This window comes from Brassica napus, chromosome C8, assembly GCF_020379485.1.
Source record: "Brassica napus cultivar Da-Ae chromosome C8, Da-Ae, whole genome shotgun sequence".
NCBI lineage: Eukaryota > Viridiplantae > Streptophyta > Magnoliopsida > Brassicales > Brassicaceae > Brassica > Brassica napus.
The window spans coordinates 36,686,880-36,694,555 of NC_063451.1; the positions used below are offsets into that span (position 1 = coordinate 36,686,880).

Consider the following 7,676-nt stretch of genomic DNA (forward strand, 5'->3'; position numbering starts at 1 on the left):
CGAGCCGAACTTGATTTGAAAATAATAGTAAACACAAACTAAAACTAAAATTTATTAAGTATTCAAATGGATCTAAAAGTTTAATATTTGATCCAAACCGAAATATTTTGGATACCAAAAATATCTAAAACATAATTATATACTTAAATATATTAGTTATTTGAAATTTTATATCTATTAGATATTCATTAATATGAAAATATCTAAAATAAAAAGGGTCAAAATACTGAAAATATATATTTTTCTCTATCTAAATATTTAAATTGAATTATTTTTATGTAATTTTAATTATTTAGTCTTACATTATTCAAATTTTTATGTTTTTTAGTATTTTGAATTTTGAATTTTGAGGATTAAGTACATTTGGATTTTTGTTAAAACATTACATTATTAAAATTGGTACCCAAACTTGAACCGATCGAACCTACAATGTTTGAACCAAATCTAAACCAAATTCAAACCAAAATTTGTAAATATCCGAATCATATTTAAATTTCTAACTCTAAAAATTTGAAATCTGAATATCAATTGGATCCGAACGGATATCTGAATGTCCTTCTCTTGAAAATCTATACAACAAATTTTTTATTATAACGTAAAATAAATAATCTAATCAATTATTTCTCTCCGCGCATGGCGCGGTTTATTACTCAGTGATATAAATAAGAGGGAATAAGTCTTGAGTGGTTTCCAAGAATTAAACTGTCAGTTTAAGCTAACTGAATTTCATGTCTTTTTATCAGCACCATATATATACATTTTCACTATATACATTTATACACAGGACCAGTCATAAAATTAGGGGAAGAGATCCATAAATAAAGATAAATATTAATAAATTATAATTTGGAAACTATGTGATATATATAATAATTCTTTAAAATCTGTACAAATGTTTATCACGCGTTGTCCAAAACCGACACTAGTCATACACACACAAATGTGATTATGCTCTGGCAATAGGACCACTAAAAAGATTACTTTGCGAAGGAAAACTCAAAATACATATTGTGGACTGTGCATGCATGCTTTAGCAAGAAGCCTTGGTAAGGTCACTATCAAGAATAGATACCGTTTTGTCCAAAGCGAAGAATAAATAGCACATGGTGATCGTGCTTGAATTGTTTTTTAATAGAATTTATAATTTACCTTAGAGATTCTGCTATTCTTTCATTGACAAGCCGTTTTCCTGTCCGGTTATACTCTTAAAAGTCTTCATTTCTATTCTCGCGTTGAATTTGATGTTTGAGAGAGAAATAGAGGGGGAAAGATATGATTTCCACACGATACTTGATTGACAAAAACTACTAAACTTCTTCCATTAAGCAGTCTTGTGCAATGCATGCCGAAAACAGAAAGCAAATGGATCATAAGAAACACATAATACTCTTAGTGTTCGAATGGAAGGGTGGGACAAAAGCAGTTCTCCCGCTCAAACAGTTCTCTCGCTCAAACAGTTCTCCCGGACTGCATTTACCATTCAACTGTTTTTGGTTTTATATAACAGATAGCGTGAGATCTGCATGCAGTTTAATTTTTCTTGTCTTTCGTTGAAAAAGCAGGAGATTTGCATGCAGATTTCATCCGCTATACATTTGATGATGTTTGCAGGAGATCTGCAAGTAATTAATTTTTTTAATATAGTTGTTTATCTTTATAAATACAATATTTTCATTCTATCTTAATTATAACTTTAACAACATAATTGATTATATATTTCTCTTTCTATTTTCATCATATAATTTTAAATTTATTTAAATTATTATATTTATAGTATGTATTATGCAAAATATAGCAATATAATTTAAATATGTATACCAGTGGACGATATATATATATATATATTTTTTTTTTTCATCAAAGTTCAATGTTTTCATATTTTGATTTCAAAATTGCAGTAACATGGTTTTAGTACAAGATTTATTGTTGTTTATGTATTATATTTCTATAGTATGTGTTTTGACTGTTTTTATCATTCAAAACTATAATAATTGTTTGATCTAATTGATCTGTCTGCATGATCTGCATCTCTCCTGCATGATTTGCTTGATTTACACTTGTCATGCTTGATCTGCATGATCCATTTGATCGATCATGAACTGTTTTTACCTTTCGGAACCTTAGATAACCAAAACGAAGCACCGACTAATTGATTGCAGACGTAAAATATAGAATAAAGTATTTAGTTGAATTAGTCAAGATAGATCATCATTACCTTACACATTCTACGTTTCACAGTGGAGCCTCTGGTCGATCCACTTTGGCATGAGTTTACAAACCTTAAACCTTAATGTACAACTATTCATAGAGAATAAATTCAATGGTGTTAACAATGTAAACGTACGAGTCAGTAAGTACAAATTTTGATATTATTTTAAACAACAAAAAATATAAATATATTATCAGTAAAATATATATATATATTGCCTAACGATATTTTCAAAAAAGCTAGAATTGCAATAGAAACATCCGCTAATAAGAATATTACCAGTCCAGTAGAATGTAAAGCACCAGTGGTCTAGTGGTAGAATAGTACCCTGCCACGGTACAGATCCGGGTTCGATAACCTGCTGGTGCATTATTTCGCATTTGAACCCAAAACTATTTCGACGTAGGCCCAATATCTACACATTGACGGTTATATGTATGCGTAATAGGTATCTATATATATACCGTGTACGCGTTTGTGTATGCGAAAGGATCGAAGAAGTTTCTAGTTAAGTGTTTTGCGATAGAGGATAAGCTTCTTGTTGATGCCGTAGATGATGGTGGAAAAGAACCTGCTCATATATCTAATCGTGCCTCTTTGTTTGTGCTCTATGGTGATTGTAATATTGAATTTACTTGTGTGTGTTTTTGTTCAGAGCTGAGAAGTATGCTGCTGAGTCCGGAGTGGAGGGTGATTACGATGCACAGTTCAAGAACTTGGGTAAGTTAGTCGCTGATTTACATGATCAGCTTCTCTACAAGCTTGATGAAGGACTTAAACCTGCTGCTTCTACGTCCCAGTCCAGGTAAACCCTCTAACCACATTGCTCATAAGCTGTTACTTAGATTCATGGGTAGGAATGAACATAAAAGTTAGCTTTGTCCTGATAGATGTGATTACATAGAACTGTTTCGTCAATGTGCAGAGACTACTAGTATTGTATTTGTATCTCGGTTTCTGTTGTGAACAAGGTTTTTTCCGTGGTTTATAGATTTCTCATCGTTAAACTTATATTTATGTTGTGAAGGCATTTGTTAGTAGTTGGACTAGGATGATATATGATTTTGTAATTCGTGAAGTGTATTCTAAGACCTCCATCTTTTATCATATGTGTGGCTTGTAGTTCGGAGGGTAACAAAGAGTCTGAGTCTGGATATTACGGTCGTCGAAGGCCTGTTCCATCATTCCCTCCGGTGATTGGTGGTTTTGGCGATGGAAGCATGCTTGTAGGACCAAATGATCTTCGCATGTTCCCCCGATTTGGTGATCATCCTGACTTCATGATACCACCACAACCGTAAAATCTCTCTCCCTTTATTGCATCGTTTTCTTTTACGCAAAGTGCACATATACACAGCTCAATGCTCATATAGTGAGAAAAGTTCTCAACTTAACATGGATTCTTTTGGCTTTGACAGGGGTGTTCCACCTCCTGGTGTTCGTTATGATCCACCTCCACCTATTGGCCCAGATTTTGGCCCAGGTTTTGAGCCAAGCCCGTTCAGAAGGTAAGTACGGTAGTCTAATTTTTTTATTGAACAAATATATTCCACACTCAAATTTGTTATCTGACGCTTGTCTTGATAGGCAACCTCCAAGGAGGTGAGGAGATGTTCATCCCGATCTTCAGCATTTTCGCCGCTGGCTTGGTTAAGATTATATGTAGCCATCTTCAAAAAGAAGCACAAGAAAATGTGGTCTTAGTAATAAATTCATCTTTGCTTTTTTTTTTTGTCAAGATTTCCCTAGCTGTTTATTTCTTTCTTTGCTTTTGTTGCATAGCTGCTTGCTTATGTTTATAACTTTGATCTATAAATAAATAAATAAATAAAGTTTTGGCTATTTCGCTTTTGGAAATTCTCTCTTGTTAGCGTCTGCTTATGTTTATAACTTTGATCTATAAATAAATAAATAAATAAAGTTTTGGCTTATTTAGCTTTTGGAAATTCTCTCTTGTTAGCGTCTGAATCAATTCGCTTGATAGTTCAAAACTAGAGCAGCATCTCAACTACTATGCTTCTGGTTGTATGAATTTATGTATCTATGATACATGCGTCTCACTGGCTGTTCCAATCGACCTCATGCATGGATTGTATAAGTGTGTTAAAACTTGTTTAGTGTTCCCATTGTAAGGAACCGCTGAAATTTAGTTTTCTCAATGTATTGTTGTTATCGTGTGTTGGTCTTAGAGATGTTATTGGCTCTGGCGTCGAAAGGCTCAGTTTCGTTTCGCTCGAGCTTCTGTATCGTCGTTCCTCATTCGTTTTTTCCACTATAAGAAAAAAAACACGGTTTGGCAACAATTAGATGACAATCTCAGGGGTTGTTCAATAAAAAAAAGACTATATCCTGAGCGCGGGTATGAATTTTCAGTTTTTAATTATTTATTTTATTAAATTTTATATTTGTAAAATTCATTCATATTATATTCATTAAGTAATTTTTTTTTTGCATCTTAAACTATCTACTTTTTTACGAATGTATGATATCATATAAAAAAATATAAAAAATGAGTATACATAGTTAATTAGATAATTGTAAAAACATAAATTTTTCTTTCGTTTGAGATATCATATAAATAATGATCCGCCCAGTTAACAAAAATCATGATTTTTTTTATGTGTAATTTTTTTTTTTGACTATTTCCTTAAAACTATATTAAATTTTACATATTTTAATTAGAATATTTTTAATATCTTTACCTTTTTATTCGAAATGCAACTCAATATTTTTTAAAAAATTATAACAAAATATTTAAAAAATATTTTTAGAATTTGTTTGAAAAATATGAAAATTACATTTTAAATTAAAATTATCCTAAAATATGATAAGTTTTGATGTAAACGAAAACTTAAATTATGTCAAAAATAATTATATTCAATGATAATAGCAATTTAAATTGATTATTTTAAAAAAGAAATACATTTACAAAAATATTGTTTGAAAGAAAATTCATTTCTCTTTCAAATATAAAATGAAAATATTATAATTAAATAATAAAAAATATAAATAAAAACCATAAATTTAGCAAATGACAACTGAGTTATATTATGCTAAAATTTTATTTCTAACAATTTAGCAATTGACAAATGAGTTATGAGCAAATAATACCATATAACTTTTAAAAACATAGTCATTCTTAAATATTTTTTAAATAGATAAATATTTTTTTAATTTAATCTATTGAAAATAATATCCGTACAATTGTGTGAGTCAAATTTTAGTTTTATTGATGCATGTTATATATTAGTGCTGTATGTTTTAGGTAACATTTTAATGATGTACGTTTTTTAAAATCTCCATTATTAAAATTATGCACGTAAACTAATGAGGTTTTTTGTTGATTAAATGACATTATGTCCAAATTTATTTAAGGATATTTCATTAAGGTAACTGAAAAAGACAAACAATAAAATAGGAAGTTTAAATTCATTTAAGCATATTTCATTAATGTAACTGAAAAGACAAATAATAAATTAGGCAGTTTTATTCGAATTAGGATAATCATAAATGTAACTGAAAAAAACAACCAAAAAAATAGGGAATTTAATTTATGAAGTAAGAACATTTTCAAATGGGTACTTCTCTTTTAATAATTAAAACAAAAATGATTGATAGGGTTCTAATTAGGCCCGAGACTTTTATCTGAGATCCGGATTCGATCCGAGATTCGATCCGGATCCTATCCGAAAATCTGGATATCTGGAGGGGCCGAATCCTGATCCGGATCCTATCCGAAAATCTGGATATCCGGAGGGGCCAAATCCTGATCCGGATAGTAAAATGTTGGATCCGTCAGAGCTGGATCCGGATCCAGATATCTTGATTTTTTAGTCCGGATATCCGGATCCGTAAGTTTTATTAATTACTATTTCAAAAATAGTAATATCTATATATAAAACTAACTTTATTTAATATATTTTCATTTTTATAATAGTATATGTAAATTTTATGTAAATTTTGTAATATTATACATAGAAATAATTAAAAACATTATATATTTTATTATTTTTAAATTATTTTTAATATTTTATATATATTAATATTATTATTTTATTTATTTTAAGGATCCAAATCTGGATCCGGATATCCGCCGGATATTACAATTTTTAGAAGGATATCCGACATCCGGATATCCGAAAACTCCGGATCCGGATAAGGATAGTAAAATTATGGATCCGCCGGATAAGGATCCGGATCCGGATACCCGATCCGTCTCAGGCCTAGTTCTAATATCCACCCAATAAATTTAAAAAAAAAAACTTTTGAAAGTTTATTGGGTGGGTATTAGAACCCCATCAATTATTTTTTGTTTTAATTAGAAATTAATCAATTTTGAAAAACTTATTCCTCATATTAATGATAAGCTGCTCTTATCAGAATGATAAGTTGGGGGGGAGGGATTATTGGGAGATGAATTTGTGTAGAGTTTGTTAATTTTGAGAGTTGATAGATTTAAAAAAATTATATGGATTGTGAAAATTTATATACATTGACTTATGAAATTTGATCATAATTTTTTTAGATTGATATAGATTTTCATTAATTTGTATTACCTATTTTCTATCATTTTTTGTAAAATAAATATATAATCTATTTATTTTCTAAATCATATAGCATGATTATTTATTTTTTGCATTAAAATTAAAAAAAAATACTCAAAAAATAAATACTGATACATACATAATTGAACAATTTTCTTAAATAACCATTTTAAAAGATTTTGTCACAAAAAGATCATTAAAAAAATGACCAAAAGAAATTTTATTAAAAAGGTAAAAAACTATTTTACCCCTTGTTGTATAGATGTATAAGTAATAAAAAAAATTTATATAATTTCAAATTATATGTTTTCAAATTCGATTTTTTTTATAATTTTTCTGTTTTAAAAAAAATATTTTTTCAAATTTTCTTTTTGAAATTCGAAAATGTTTTTTGAAACTATTTAAAATGTTATTTAAAATTATTAAGATTTGTAATGGTAATGTAAAAGTATAATATTTTTAAAAATAATTATTCAAAAATGTAAAAGTATATAAATGTAATGAATTATAGTTTTGAACATATAACTTGGATTTAAGGTGCAATAGATATTTGGTAAAAATAATTATTTTGTTTTCTAGTTTTTTTTATCACAAGGATTTTGAAAATCACATGGATACATATGATATTTTGAAAGTTGAGTCTTATGAGTAAAATAATTCATCTCCCAATAACACTAGATTTAGTTATAATTGGATAATCAATAATAACTAAATTTTTTGAATAACAAGAGATTTGAATGAATTTTGAAAATTCTTAAACCAATAGCAAAGGATTCTACTAAGATTTTTGTATATCCAAGAACCAATAACAATGAATTCTTAAAATTTTCAAAGTTCATGAGAATTCACTTACCAATGATCCCCTGAAACTAAAAATAAACCATGGTGTTAATTAAAAGTCTATTAGTAATTCATGTATTAAG

At 28.6% G+C, this 7,676-nt stretch overlaps 1 pseudogene; it reads left to right on the top strand.

The window, feature by feature from the left end:
* The first annotated feature begins 2,859 nt into the window (after positions 1–2,859).
* Positions 2,860–3,882, top strand: LOC106414747 (annotated as a pseudogene).
* Positions 3,883–7,676: the final 3,794 nt, after the last annotated feature.